The sequence below is a fragment of the Typopeltis vanoorti genome, chromosome 9 (genome assembly GCF_054136105.1).
Source record: "Typopeltis vanoorti isolate ZY-2024b chromosome 9, IOZ_Tvanoo_1.0, whole genome shotgun sequence".
In the NCBI taxonomy this organism is placed as follows: domain Eukaryota; kingdom Metazoa; phylum Arthropoda; class Arachnida; order Uropygi; family Thelyphonidae; genus Typopeltis; species Typopeltis vanoorti.
In genome coordinates, this window is record NC_143557.1 from 138,034,536 (window position 1) to 138,051,459 (window position 16,924).

Genomic DNA, 16,924 nt, shown 5'->3' on the forward strand with positions numbered 1-16,924 from the left:
CGTCCGACTACAGAAAAATAACCAAACTCCTAGACAATAACAACCTGCCATACTACATTTTCGTACTCAACAGTGAGAAAAATCTAAAAGTGGTATTAAGAGGAGTAGGCTGAAACAATACAAATAGAAGACATCACAGCATACCGCCAATTTAAGGGATTTAGCCCAATTAAAGTCAGCCGAATGCGGAAAGCTGATAAAACACCCTATCTCCTAATTCTAGTGGGGGATAGGGTGTTTAGGGGGACAGTGGAAATAAGGAAAGACCAAAAACATATATACAACCATCTGTGATCTAATCATAAAAGTTGAGTCATTCAAACATAAATCAACTACAACCCAGTGTCATTGATGTCAGAAGATTGGGCACGCACAACGATGCTGCAAGGCTGAATTTCGTTGCGTGAAATGTGGTGGCAAACAAGCATCAAATGAATGCCAAAAACCCCCCTCACACTTCCAGCAAAGTGGGCAAACTGCGGAGGACCACACCCTGCAAACTACAGGAGCTGTATAGCATTTCCACAAAACCAAAAGATACACCTCAAAACCAGTAAATCTATACAAGAACGCATGCCATCCCATCAAACCATAGTCTCCACAACCAATGGAAGATCGCATGCTGAAGTTACAAGATCAACCTTCCAAAAAGACCCAAAACCAAATCAGTCACAGCAAACCAACAAACCTATCCTACTGAACATAACAAGCCACTTAGGTGAAATGCTTGCTAAACTCCGAGAAAGCAAGCAACCCAACTCAAGAAGCCAAGGATATCATCTTAAGGCACACACAATCACTCCTTGTGGAAATTCTTAATGGATACGTCTAAAAGAAAACCGAAATCGCTACAAATTATTTCATGGAATGCTAATGGTTTATCTATCAAATTACAGGAGTTGCAGGAGTTTGAAGCAGAAACCCAAGCAGACATCATCCTCATAAGTGAATCACATCTTCGTCCAAGTGACAAATCGGAATTAACGGTTATAGCACTTACCGTACACACAGATGCTTTGCCAGAGGTGGAGGCACTGCCATCTTTGTGAAAAGAAACATAAAAAATAATTCAATAACCGAAACCCAAACAGAACACATGGAAACTACAGAAATAGAAATACATATGAAAAACACAAACATCATTACGATATATGCAGCCTACACCCCCCAAATAAAAAACTCCTTGAATCTGACTTAGATGTGATACTAAATACAGGCCGAGCAGTGATTATAGCCAGAGATTTTAATGCCAAACATTCAGTCTGGAATAGCAGAAACTCAAATATTAACGGAAGAATACTCAACTCTTACACCACTTCAAGAAATATAACAGTAATAGGACCCACCGAACCCACACATTACTGAGCAACCGGACGTCCTGATGTACTAGATATAGCTATATTAAAAAACATAGTGCACAGCTATCAGATACAAGCAATCAACGACTTAAGTTCTGATCATAACCCCATCATATTACAACTAGGCGCCATACAAGATTTAACAGAAAACACCACCACATTTATAAATTGGAAACAACTTCCCTCAGCCTTCCAGGAAAACCTTGGTCCAATACCGCATATAACATCCACCGAAGATATAGAAAAAGCAGTGAAAACTCTTGAAAAACAACTGCTGACAGTTATAACACAGGTAACAAATACAGTATAACCAAATGTGCACCATCAAATAAACTCCCAGAGGATATAAAACGTCTTATCCAAGAGAAAAACAGATTAAGAAGACAATATCAGAGAACAATGGACCCAGCGGATAAACAAGCAGTCAATAGAGCAACAAACCAGGTTCGATATGCCCTAAAGGACCATCGTAACCAACTCTGGAATAACAAAATTCACCAATTGAACACAGAGGATCAATCAATATGGAAAATGATAAAATCACTCCGTTCAAAGCGTTTTACACTTCCTCCAATCCAAGGTAAATATAGTGTTGTCTACAATGACGAGGAAAAAGCTGAACTATTTGCTGACAGCCTAGAAAAACAATGCAGCCCCAATTATATCAATACATATATAAATTTCATAAGTAAAATCCACACCCAAGTACGTAAAATAACTCAAAATGCCTCACTCCAATCCAACAACAAATCCGTGTCACCAACAGAAATATATGAGATTTTAAGAAAACTAAATAACAAAAAGGCTCCAGGTCCAGATGGAATAACAAACAAGATGTTCAAGTTAATTCCCCACAAAGGGGTTATGCATCTGGTAGCCATTATTAATGCCATCCTTCGGCTAAATTATTTCCCAAAGGGATGGAAAATTGCCGACGTTTTCCTAATTCCCGAACCTGGAAAAAATACACAGTTTCCTGAAAATTACAGACCAATCAGCCTTCTTTCATGCATAGGTAAGATAGCCGAACGTGCTATTCCACACCGGTTCAAGAGGCAACAGATATCAACCATGTCATTGAAGATGAACAATTCGGCTTTAGGAAATATCACTCCACAACGCTACAAATTTACAGAGTTGTCGAATATATAACCCAAGGATATGAATGGCACCAACACTCTGGCGCAGTTTTCCTGGACATCACTCAGGTATTTGATAGTGTGGCATCAAGGACTAATTTTTAGACTACACGAAGTTGGTATTCCATTACCACTAGTTCTACTTATGAAATCATATCTGAATAACAGAAAATTTAAAATAAAACTCAACGGGATCAGTTCCACAGAGAGGAGAATCACGGCTGGAGTCCCTCAAGGCTCTCTGCTATCTCCCCTACTCTTCTCCATATACATGTCAGATCTCCCCAAACTGTCCCTATCTATCGCCGCTCTATATGCCGATGACACAATCATTATAGCCAGATCCCTCCGTCCAAAATCAAGCTGCAGAGAGCAGTCAATATATTGGAGGATTGGTGCCCCAAATGGCGTATCCCAATCAATCCAAACAAAAGCTCTGCAGTACTTTTCACCAGACCTAAAGCAGAACCGAATACAAGCATACAAATGTTTGGTAAAATCATCCCTTGGCAAAATTCTACCAAATATCTGGGAGTTCATCTTGATAGACGTCTAAATTTCAAGTCACATATAGATAGTGGTGCCACTAAAGCAAGTCAGACCATAGCACAGCTATATCCACTTTTGAATAGGAACAGCTTCCTAAGCATAAGCAACAAAATTCTCCTTTACAAATCAGTAATCATACAGCAACTAACTTACGCCTCTCCAACCTGGGGTCACACAACTAAAAGCAACATCAACAGACTTCAGATAATGCAGAATAAATGGGGCATTTAATGCCCCATGGTTCATCAGAAACATCCAGTTACATCAAGAAGCCAATCTTCCAGATATCAAGACCTACATGACAGGCATTGCAGAGAAATTCTTCACAATCACAGATAATCACCCAAATCAGCTAATTCGACAAGCAGCGGACTACAAACCCTCAGATCGTTTCAAACATAAAAAACCGAAATCCTCCATCGCAAGAGAAAGCTGATACAGCCTCAATCTCACAATGAGCGTTTAAATTACCCACAATAATCTCATCATCCACAAACTAACATCCAGATGAAGGGATAAAGAGCCGTCCATCAACCAATTAAGTTCAAAGTTTTTTTTTTATAAGGAGTGTTTTCGCTCTACGGTTGTCTAATTGTGTTGATTATGTTGATCACGGCCTAGATCAGGTGACTGCCAAGTTTTTGGGAGCCGGAGTAATGTGAATGCTATTGCTTGGTGTCTGATAAGGACGCAGGCCATTGAAACTGAGATTAAATATTAATAAAAGGCAAAAAAACATATGAGTTCCTGAGTAGAGCTTGTGCCTTTTAAGGTAGGCAACTCCAATGCCGAGGGTTATATTCTCATAAGCTCTATGGTAAATTTTAAAGTTTGTTTCTACATTTGGCTGTAAAATATGACTGGTCAGCATTTTAAATTTTGTTAACGGTGTCAAGAACTATGTACGTTCTACGCTAAACTAACTGGAAATAAATGAATTTAAAAGACTGTGGCGCTCCTAGCGACGAATATGAGAAAATGTTAAAGTTGCTAAGCTACGTGTTGTTGTCGCGAATTCTTTTATCTATATTTTATCTACATCGTGCCACTGCATGTACGCAAGCATGGAAGCGTAGAGCTCGACTGCATCAAGTGTATATCAGTACGATATTATGTACGCTGAATACAGTTCTGTACCTATCAATGTTTTCATCTTGTAAAATTCTATTCTGATATTATTTAGATGGACGGTAGATGGCGTTGTGTGTATTGAGAAAAGAAAACTGTCAAAGTTACAAAACGAATTAAGAAAACAACAAATTATGCTGACAATGCGTCAAGAAAGAAATTATCTGCTTTGAATGCTAATTATCAAGTTGCATCGCTTTGATTTTAATGGTGAATTTCTTAAAAGTTAAGGAAAACATTTGTGAGGGGAAACGAATAATAACACAACACATTACATTTTTTGACAGTTATTTGAAGTGGAGATTATTATTATTATTATTATTATTATTATTAGATTTACTTCGCTCACATCACGGTCTTCACTTACTTAATATACCAACTCCACACAGCACCATCTGGCGTCCATCTTACTTTTGGAAAATATAAAACACACGAAATATTTTAGTGCGTCACTGTATGAATGACAGTACTGATGAGATTGTGTTGCAACCTGTATGCGCGCGCTTACCTACACCCTCTGTCCAAAAAGAAACCGAACTTTTCGAAAATAGAAGAAACTAGTGGCGCCACCTCTTGTATCCTTTTGTTGTCGAAAGCGGCAACCTTCATTAATGTTGTCAACTGTTTATGACATTTGTTTCATTAGAAACCGAGTTAGTTATAGTGCCAAGAGTGACAGTGTGTTTTGACGAACGGTCGGAAAACGAGTTTCAGAGGTGCGATTGATTTTTGTGTTAAACTTGGTAAACGTTTTACCGAAACGCATCAAATGCTTCAAAAAGCATAGTGATGAATGCTTATCCCGTACTCAAGTTTAAGAGTGATTTAAGCGATTTCAAAGTGGTCCTGAGACGCTTGAGGACAACGAAAAGCCTGGCCGTCCAAAAGCTGGACTGAGCGCAGTTAACATCCAAAAAGTGCGTGATTTCATCAAAGAAAACCCGAAATAGTCCGTGAGATTGATTCAAGATGAATTGGGAGATTCCAAAATTAACTGTGCACAACATTTTCACCGAGAGTTTGGGCTTTTAAATTGAATTCGAGATTTGTTCCCCACAAGTTGACCGACAACCAAAAAAATGTAACGAACTGAACACTGCAAGGACCTCATTAAAACTGCTCGTAAGGAGTCAAACTTCCTTAAAAACGTGGTTTTTTGAATATGAACCTGAAACAAAGCACCAGTGCTGAGTGGAGACCGCCAGAAGAGGGGCATCCGAAAAAAAAGTCGCTTTTAGAAGTCAAAAGCAAAGACAATGCTGATTTGTTTCTACGATTCTAAGGGCATTATCCAGAAAAAATTCGTTCCGCCTGGTCAAACGGTCAATGGTGAGTTTTATCTCGAAGTTTTCACGCTATTGATAGCGAGAATTCGTCGCATACGCATGAATATCGTGACAACCGACTTCGTCAAAACACACTGTCACTCTTGTCACTATAACTCAGCTTCTAATGAAACAAATGTCATAAACAGTTGACACAACACTAATGAAGGTTGCCGCTGTCGACAACAAGTTTGCGCTAATGAAGGTTGCTCTTCGTTTCGAGCTCATACTCAAAACACCACGTTTCGTCACAGTAACGATCGTTTCAAGGAAGTTTAAATCCTTACGAGCGGTTTTAATGAGGTCCTTGCAATGTTCCATTCGATACTTTTTTTGGTCATCGGTCAACTTGTGGGGAACGAATCTCGAATTCAGTTTACGAAGGCCCAAACTCTCGGTCAAAATGTTGTGCACAGCTGATTTTGGAATCCCCAATTCATCTTCAATCAATCTCACGGACGATTTCGGGTTTTCTTTGATAAAATCACTCCCTTTTTGGATGTCAACAGGTGGCGCCACTAGTTTCTTCTATTTTTGAAAAGTTCGGTTTGTTTTTGGACAGAGGGTATATTTACTGGCTGCGTCGTTCGAACTGTTGGTTCACATCAGGCACCACGCAGGAATAGAATATAGCAGATGTTCTTGTCTCAGAGTTATTTAGTTTGCTATTCGATAAAACTCTCAATAATCAAAATTATTTTAATAACAGACGAATATACTGCCTCCAGGGAAGAATCCACGTCTTTTGAATAATATAATACCAAGGCAACTCATACCGAAAGTCTGCATTTATTCAGCTCCTCATCTCTTCTGAAAAATTGTAAAAATGAGCTCTTTTTTTTTTGTATAAATATAAATTAGAATTAAACAGTAATTGATACTTATTATCCCTGTTTTTAATAATATTTAACGTGAAGTTAAAATTGTTGGGCTGTTTTCTTCTGTGCTATGTATAAAGGTGTATCCGTCTGTTTTCTAGTAAGTGAACTGATAAAGCCCATTTCGTTGATTGTTCCACATTTCGTGCCATTCACCAGCTGGTATATTTACCTGCTGTATACCATTGATTTGTGTTTTTCACATTACACAGAACCATTCCTGTCTCCTCCATAATTACAAGCATAACGATTCTTTCCTAAAACTTACTACTTTAGTTTGACATTTTACTTGCGTTAATGTGATCAATACTGAAACCTTTCCATATCTACAGTATGTATATGAGCTTTGAAAGCCATAACCTGAACTTTCTCGTAAATAGTATATCGGGAAACTGTTGGGATATAGTATTGCAGGACACTACCACCAGATAAGGATAGGTAGATAGTTGAGGAAGATGGCTTTTTTCTGATATTGACTAATTCCACATTTTTAATTACATTTGAAAAATTTGAGCGCATTGTACTTATAATACATTTTCGCAATTTATACCTAGAAAAAATATGAAGGATGAAGATAATTTCAGAGAATACATTAAAGCTGCAACAAACGAATTAGTAAACTCACTAATAAAAAAAAAATAATAATAAAATAAAATAAATAATAAAAAATAAAAATAAAAACTCTGTCCACGTACAGACAGCTCTATAAAACAAACTACTCGATAGAATGACTTGCAGTTTCACATGGATGCTTATGACAGATGTACCAACTTAAAAAAAACCCTACAATTTTTCGATAAAGTTTTTTTTTAATTTTATTTTTTATTTTGATAAAAGCCCACACATTGAATGTTACCTGCAAGGGATTTATCCAAGGGTGGTCTAAAAAGTTCTCAGCCTCCACTATAGATCGGAATACTGTCGGCAAGATGTTTTTTTTTTTTTTTAAGTTGGTACATCTGTCATAAGCATCCATGTGAAACTGCAAGTCATTCTATCAGGTAGTTTGTTTTATAGAGCTGTCTGAAGCCCAAGTGTTGTCTGTGTCCCTTGAAATGGATAAAATTGAGTATCGTGCAGTTATACAATTCTTTGTAAAAGAATATTAACGCCAAAAGAAATTCATTCGAAGTTCATAAACGTTTATGGACACTCTTCTCCTTCGTTTTCGACAATTAAGAAATGGGTTGACGAGTTTAAACGCGGCCGTACCAACCTTGAAGATGATTCACGTGAAGGATGTTTAAAAAGTGTAACAACACCAGAAATCATTGATCAAGTGCACGATATGGTATTGGATGACCGGCGAGTCAAAGTGCGTGAAATTTCTGAGACTATAGGCATTTCAAAAGAACGGGTAGGATATATTTTGCATAAAGAATTGCAAATAAAAAAGCTTTGCGCAAGATGGGTGTGCGCTTGCTCACAGCAGATCAAAAACGCACTCGCATAAAAATCTCTGAACAGTGCTTGGAGCGTTTTAACAGGAATAAAACTGCTTTTTTGCGTTGATTTATTAATATGGATGAGACTTGGATTCGCCATTACACACTAGAATCCAAACAGTAGTCAAAACAGTGGACAGAAGCCGGTTGTTCAGCGACAAAGAAGACAAAATTGGTTCCATGAGCAGGAAAGGTCATGACATCGGTGTTTTGGGATGCTAAAGGCATTTTGTTTATTAATTATCTTGAAAAGGGTAAAACTATAACCGGGGAATATTATTCCAATCTTTTAACCAGACTAGACGAAAAAATTCGCGAGAAAAGACTCGGTTTACAGAAGAAAAAAATCATCTTTCATCGGAACGATGCACCTGCCCACAAAGGTGTTTTGGCAATGGGAAAATTAAGGGATCTGCACTATGAATTGTTGGAACATCCACCCTATTCTGGAGATTTAGCTCTCTCTGACTTCTGTCTCTTCCCAAAACCGAAACTCTCCCTCGCTGGTCAGCGTTTTTCTTCGAATCAAGAGGTGATTCCAGCTGTAGAGGGATATTTTGCAGATCTTACTGAGAACCACTAAAGGGACGGTATAATGGCGCTGGAGTATCGCTGGAATAAATGTATTAATTTTAAGGGAGATTATGTTGAAAAATAAAAATAATTTTGAAATGATAAATTCGTTTCTTCATCATTAGGCCGAGAACTTTTCAGACCACCCTCGTATAAGAATAGTTCTGTGCTTTATAATTTATGCAGTTCCATTTTAAAATTACGATATTGTTGGTAAAAATAACAGCAAGTAAAAACAAACAAATGACTATGAGCATTATCTGGTTTTCCGTTGCTTTCTTACCGTACTTTATCGTATGACTGTAACTGTGTGTTTAAGGGATCGGTTTGCCTGTTTGTGAATGAAAAATCCCGGGTAAACTGGTGGGAAAAACGCTGCTGGCTACCCCCAACACCAGCTAAATTGGATATAACTGAGGAAAATCCTTGAACTCTTGACAGCGATGACGGGAATCGAAATTAAGACACCCCCTTACCCAAGCATATAGTCGCGAAGCGCAAAGCCACTAGACTAACCGCACGAACGGGCCTATATATATCAACTAAATGAAATATATCAGCAGAATAATATATCAAAAAAAAATCAACTAAATAATATATAAAAATATACCAATTAAATAAAATATAAACTGACTTTTATGTAACCTTTAATAGTCAATTTTCATTTCGTTTTTATGTTTAATTTCATTAATTTAAATTAAACTTTAATTTAATAATTCCAATTTAATTAATTTCATCTTTTAATTTAAATCACTGTCATGTTTATGTTTTACGACTAAATTAAAATCATGGTTATACCCATTTTTGTTTACACGTTTCTGGCAATTGTCTGTTAACATTAAAAGCCTGCTTTGTGATTTGCGCAAAAGGCAAAAGTATCATACAGTGTACAAGTTTCATTTATTGATTCGACATACCAAATGCTTTGCTGCTGATAACAAACTGTAACCAACAAACACTGCAGCGCTCTAAAAGATGGCGGTAAACGTCGACTTTTTGTTTTCAGTGCCCGGATTACTAAAACTGATTGAAACGGTAAATAGTTCATTTCCAAATGCGAAAATCTTTTGGAGGTAGTTAAGTAACTAATTTAATGTTTTATTTCTCTAAAAATTACTTTATTCGCTATAAATTATTTTCTTTATCTAAAAATTAATATAGTGCCTAGGAAATATGCCCACCACGCATCGACAATAAAGGTGGTATTTGCTACAAGAAAAAAAAAATAAACATAACAGAAAATTAATATAACTATTAATAACTATTAAAGATATTTCCTATGTCTTTGGGACGGTAAAGTTATTAGTACAGTATATCATTTTATATTTTAGACGTTAGGATCACCATTTTTTATATAGTGGTCAATGTGTTCCATCCTTATAGTCCTTATAAGGACTGGCTTAAAGGGGCGAAGCAAGAATGCTTTTCATCTTCCCCGTTATCTGTAGAGGACAGTGTAGGGATAAGGTGGTATTGAGCTATTAAAGCTCTGATCATGGCAGGAGGATAACAGCAATAGCCGAGCCTCGTTTTGAACTTCATTGGCTACAGCATTGCCATCCATTACCCTCCAAGAGTATTAATTACCGCATCGCACGGTCGATTTTCCTATATAGTATGTCGAGTTCTTAAAGTTCTTAAAAGAACTGGGAGATGGACTGAGTCCTTGACTCTTTATCTCGTCATCTGAATGAAGAAAATCTGTGTGGATAGGTTGTTATTGAGCTAAAAGCTCTAGTCATGGCTGGGTAACGGCAATAGCCGAGCCTCAGTTACAACTTCATTGGCTACAGCATTGCCATTTGTTACCCTGGAAGTCCTAAAAAGAACTTTTCTTTTCCTTGTATATCGCCCCCACATAGTATGTCGATTTTCCTGAACTATGCTTATAACTAAGATTTATAATTACAGTAATATGGTGTTTCTGCAGTATCACTTTCTATAAAGTGTTTTTTTAATTTTTATTTTACGCTTCTTTAAGATTCTTATTTTTTACATAGATAATTAAAACCATCATAAAATTCCATATCGTGACATGTTCTGACATGTTCTAGAGATAGATCGTTTTAAATAGATTAGTCTGCTGTTTATAATTACAGAGAATAGAAGGGCACTTTTACATAGTAATTATTCATCGCTATTTAGAATCATAAAAACAAATCCGAGTTTTTCACAGAGTTGAAGAAAACATGCGAATGGAAGAATTTCATGAAAATCTACCATCGTCATAGTATGGTGATACACGAAGAGATTGTCCAACGATCCACAGGACTTTTGAAAATGTTGAACAGGTGAGAAAATTAAAGGTAGAGTTACCAGAGATTTAAACGTAGATAAACAAAACAGCAGTTTAAGTCGAAGACATCGCAAAAGAAAAGAAACGACTCAAAAAATACTCTCATCATTCTGAAAGAATTTCAATGCATGATCATCCCCTCCCCACCATAAATATTCCATTCATTATGTACTGCAGTGCGATGATATCATCGCTTTACTAGATTATTGCTGCACGAGGCAATTAGTGTCTTTCTCCGAAGCAGGGCCCATAAAGTGGTCACAATTATCAACGAATAAAACTACGGATACTTCCGTTTCCGGAGGAAATAGGGTACCATTTCCTTAATATGAAGGTCAACAATTGCTACTACCGGATAGTCAGGTTAAAAAAGTCTGAGTTGAGGACATTGAAACTTCTAGTTTTCTACGGAAATCATAGGGGTGAAGAATTTTTATCCCTCGCTTCCTGAGTCCACGACAGTGCATGAATGTTTGTATTTCTTCTTCCTCTCATAACCTCATTTAATGAGAAAGCATGTTCTAATGTTAGACGCTTTATTGTTCAAATAATGAATTAAGAGAGGTCAACAGACGATTGGTGTCCTTGGGAAATGTCCAGCATCCCTCTAACATTCATGCAATTTTCGTTGTAACCAGGGGCTGCTCGGCACTGCAGCACTCCCAATTTTTCTCGCTATATAAATATATTTATTAATTTATTTATATTTGCTTGTAATATTTAATTTTATCGTCAACAATCCTGTACAGTTCTCTTATTTTGTATAAAAAATAATAAGAATCCATCTTGTAGCACTTAGGAGGGCGCTAGCAGCACTGTGTTTACCACAGTGTCATATTGCTACGCGCGCAAGCATATGCACGTCATAGTGAGATGCGAGCCATTAGCGTAATGCGGCACTGTCCCTCGCGCAGTTCCATTGTTGATTACATGCAGTTTGCGCCAGTAGTAGAGTGTTCGTAGTGCTTATCGTGTTTACTCCGTCTCTTAAAATATTTGGACATCACAATTAAAGACATAACATTTGTTATAGTTTTTATTTTAGAACATTACTAGGGTTATGATAATGGATTTTATTTTTAAGTAATTTTGAATTATACTAAACTTTATAATTTTATCGATAATAAACAATATTTTTTCATGTTTATTTATTATTTTTTAAATTTTTACCATAATTTTGATATTTTATCCAAACACGTATATACTGTACTTACAGTGTGTATGTATATTTCGAAAGTTGCAGCACCTCCACGATTTCAAGCCACGAGCCACCACTGGTTGTAACTATCATGACTATAGTTACAATGTATGATGTGTTACGGAGACATGACTTGGACGCATCGGTCACTTCGCTGTCAATACAACAGATGTTTAAGAATAAATCTATGAATTCAAATGAAAGCTTAAGCCTAAAATCTCATCTTATGTTAATGTCATATCTGTTACAAAGATCAGTATTCATTTTTAAGAAAAATTTGGGACAGCCACGCATAAACCACACAGAGCCAAACCCACAAATCTAAGAGGGGCAGCGTAAAAAGGGGAAAAAAAGTAATGGTATTCTGAAAAATTCATTAGTCACAACTATCCACATTACTGACATCATTGTCGACAAAAAGTTTATCCGAACAATTATTCGAAGTCATGCACGATATGGTGTGGTATTCCGTGCAGTTCTAGTCTATGTAATTCGTTAAATAGAAATGACAGTAACATCATCAATCCTCTAGCCAAGGAAGGAATTTTTTCAGTTAAACCAGTTGACAATCCAGCTGAAGCATCAAATGTTACGAGGAAAGTATAATGCTTGCATATATTGCGTGTATTCTTCTAGAAGGTTTACATGTTTTGAGGAATGAAGATCCAGGGTCTGTGAAAGGAGGGAAAAAACCCCTTACTGCCCTTATATGAGACTGGCTAACTCCCTTTTGTTCGAAAAGTCGTTATAAAGTTTTTTGCGCCCTAGACAAGATTTGAACCCATGATCTTGCCAAAGATAAATGCCGCAACGTTCCAACAGTTCTGTTATGGAAACGCTTTAAATCTAGAAAAATTGGAGAATGTATTATGATCTGGGTTATTTGGAAAGGACCTGCGAGAGATTTCTCGTATAAATCTAAAATTGTAAGAATTATGCGATCTGAAATATTTTTCAAAAACATTAAATTTTGTAATCTCTTTAGAGATGTCAGGAATTAAATCCATCGTATCATATTCCTAATTTCTTCATACTATCTCCAGCCATATATTAAACGGTTAACGTGGATGGTCCATCATTTCAAATGCTAACATTTGGAATGACCACATTGTACTTCTGGTGTCGGGGGTGGGAGAGAGGTACATCAACATTGTTATTTATAGTATAGTTATCCAGCAATTGACTGAACCTTCAAGTGGAAAACAAAGGGTAAATCTGTGAAATCTTTCAAGACTTAGAGTTTCTGTAGCTCAGCTTCTCTAACCAATGAGTATTGACGATACTCTTCGATTGGAGAAACCTGGATTCGTTCAGAACGCGAATAACCATTATCAGCAACTGATGGTGAGATATCAGTGTCATAGGCACGTCGCAAGGTTATCCTTCCTACAAAACTGGAGCCTTTCGTCCCATAAGACAGACAAACACGGACGGACAGATGGACAAACAGATCAAAGAGAATAACTTGTCTAATAGCCATAGTTGGTTTGGCTGTCACAAACAACAGGATCAACATCTTTTGCAGAAGACATAACCGTTGTGTAGACACTTTTTAAGATGGCAGAATCATCACGTGATACTTCTACTCTCTCATCCGTAATGAGAGAACAACGATTTTGAATTTGTCCTCACGACATATATTTGACACCCTCCAGAAATGTGCACCTCAGGATGGCAACGTGTTCATGTTAGAAAAGTTTAATTTTTGTAGGTATTATTTCTTGAAAATTTTCCATGCTACTCCTCTAAATAAATACTAATTTTTGTTGGCTCTTTTGCCTATGTTTGTTTAGGAGTACCCTTTTTTATGATGATGTTGTTGTTAGCTTTTTAGGGCATTACTGGTGTTTTAAAAACAGATATACGAAGAATATATAGGAAGAATAAATTTGGACAATTTGTAGGATGTTCCTGGTTGTCTTCTTATCGAGCGGCATCCGGCGTATGCAGTGGCGTAGCTAGGGTGGTGCGGAGGGGGAGGTCCTCCCCGGGCGACACTTTGAACCTTTTTGAACTTTTACAGTTAATTCTAAAATAGTCTCGAGAACTCGTTTCCAAATATTGTAATCCTACTGCGAATTTTCCTCACAATTGCTGTAAATGGTGCTAGTTGTGAGAGGAGTTTTTTTTTAAATAAAATAGATTAAGAATTACCTACATCGCTATGAAATAGACTTCGCCAATGTCACCGCCGATTTTCCTAACAGAAAAGCAAGAAAAATAACATTTTAGAATGTTGAAATTAAAGTTTTACTTCAAAACTAAACAGTGTTTTAATTTATTTCCCTATACGTCGTTTTGACTTTTTGTACGATTTTTGGTGTGTATTGTGAGGGGCGGCGAACTGCGGGATCGCCCCGGGCGGTAACAGCTATAGCTACGCCACTGGGCGTATGGCGATGCATATTTATATTACTGCTGAAGTTTGGTAGAAGGGAATGGTAGAGAAGAGGGATGTGTGAGTTTTCAAACACCTACAAAGGTATATCCAAAATTATTCTTCCCATATATTTTTCATATATCTGTCCTTAAAACACCAGTAATGCCCTAAAATTGAAAATAGGGCATTCTTGAAGAAATGCCCTATTAGAAAAATAGGCAAAAAATTTGTTTAAATTTTGGTTTAACTCACCTTTTATATGATTATTTTACAGATTCTCAATGCTATCTGCTTGGCGCTCATTGCACATTATTCTGAGGTAGCACGTTTTGGACATGCTCTATTCAAAGTGGATGTAGCCTTCTTCTTCATCTCGTACGGCAGTATGATGGCCACTTCTCTAATGTTGACCACGTCTATAGCACACCATTCTACTTCTACTCTACTGCCAAAAACATTATTTGTAAGTAACTATCTAGTGTTTTCATAATTTTGTCACTTCGTTATATAGTACTTTATTAAGATTGCAAAAATGCCTTTGTTGATTTACCCATTACTAAAATCATTCTGATTTGTGGATTAGTTCCTGAAAAATTAAAAAAAAAATCTACATTTTATCCATCTATACAAACATGGATATGCGCTACAGAAGATTTACATTTACACGAAACACGTTTCTTTTAACCAATTTCGTATATATTTCTTTTAGTGAAAGAAATATAGGTTGGTACAGAATATTGCTTACTACAGAGAGTATAAAATACAATGTTTTAGTATAGTATAAATTATATATATTTGGTTCGAACACATGTAAGTTGAGTACAGGACTCTGATGTCTTCAAGAATAGTATAAATAGTCTTGAATACTGAAGACAAAAAGAATGGAATCATAATCTTTGGTCTTCCCTGGGCACAATATTTCCAAAGTCAATTCTCTGAGTCGCGAATACACTGCCATCTGTATGCAGACATCTGAAATAGAGGCTCCAGACAATTGTATGATCCTAGGTAGTGAGCGCATTCATATTGCTCTGTTATCCTTAAGCCCTAATACATGTCACGTGACCAATGAAACTGTTCCTAATTTGGATTCTGTCCTAAATGATATCTTTAACATCTAAAACGACAAGTCTCATACTTTCATTCTGTCCCTTCTAGTATTCAATACCATTGTATTGAGAATATCAAAATGCATTAGTCTTGTATAGTACTGTTCTGATACAACCAAGATAAACTGGTTTTTATTTCTTCAGAATAAAGTATGTCTTGGTTTTCCTCCACACCGTAAAACAGAGAAATGATAACATGCCTGGCTATCATGTCATGGGCAACATAAATGAGTCATTAGTCACAAAATATGGACTCGTCAGGAGCGTGTACTTAGTGAAAAAGAAGGCTCCAATTCTAGCTGTTCGTGTTTTCATGTCCAAATTGCTATGTTCACTTCCTGGGAACGGAATTGGATCCCCCCCCTTACTCAATTCAATGAATTCGCTCGAGCTGTTGAGAACAGGATGGTCTTGATTGCGAATCCTTCCGAAATTAGTTCAGAGTGGATTATACCATAGAAACTTCATCAGAAGCACAATATAAATTTGTTCTCGAATAGACCTTTCATTGGGATTGAAATCGCCACCTCTACTGGTCCATTTATGTTGCGTTTTCTGATTGTTAACAGAGACCTACGTTTAGTTGTAAGGAACAATTCCTTTGATGAAATTCATTCGGAGGATTGGAGACCATCGCTTTCTAGATGGGAATGCAATTCAATTCTTTCTAAAGATTCCACAAATCCATGTTTCCAACTAATCTTTCTTCTTACTAGTCATCAGTATGTATATTATGTCCACCAGGCATGAACACGGAGGGCATGAACTTTTCTCGCTATGGGTAAATGGAGAAAAACCTACTATCCATCCTTTCATTGGACATCAGCAGATGCTCGGTGATGTGGCCTACCAGTCCTCGACAGGTAGTCCTATTATGCCTTTCTATAGGCTTCAACTCTGAAAATCAATCACTCCAGACACATCATCCATTGAGCTGAGGGTCCACCGGTTCCCCATTTTCCAGGGTGAGAGGCCATAGTTATAATTTAATTTTGCACTACGATGGATAAATATTTCACCGTAAAACAAAGAAATTTCATTCTCATTTATATTTAATTTGTTTGTTATATAACAAACAAATTTATTTAATTTTTTATTGTAAATTAATGTAAACAAACAAATAAAACAACAAACTAATTATACACAGCATCCAGGGAAGAGATCGCGGACAAGTGCCACCATCTCGTGGTACCTTTCTCAAACACAATATACTTATTGTTTGTAATAGTGTTGATTCTATGGTCGATCTTATTGAATTTTCTTCTTCTACTTTCCTAGATTCCACCAGGAACATTGGCAGACTGTAAATGCTCCCCATCGGTTCCTTATCATTGATTGGTCTTAGTTCAGCAAAACTCTTCTTCTCACATACTATTAAAGTCGATCTCCTCTATATATTTTTAGGACGACCACACTTTCTCTTTCCTTGTTTATTCCCCCAGGGCTGCGTGACAGATTTCTTCGTGGTCTTTCCTAAGTGTATGTCCAATCCATTTAAAGTTTCGTTTTCTGATTTCAGGATTGATATTTTGCTGATTTGTTCTGT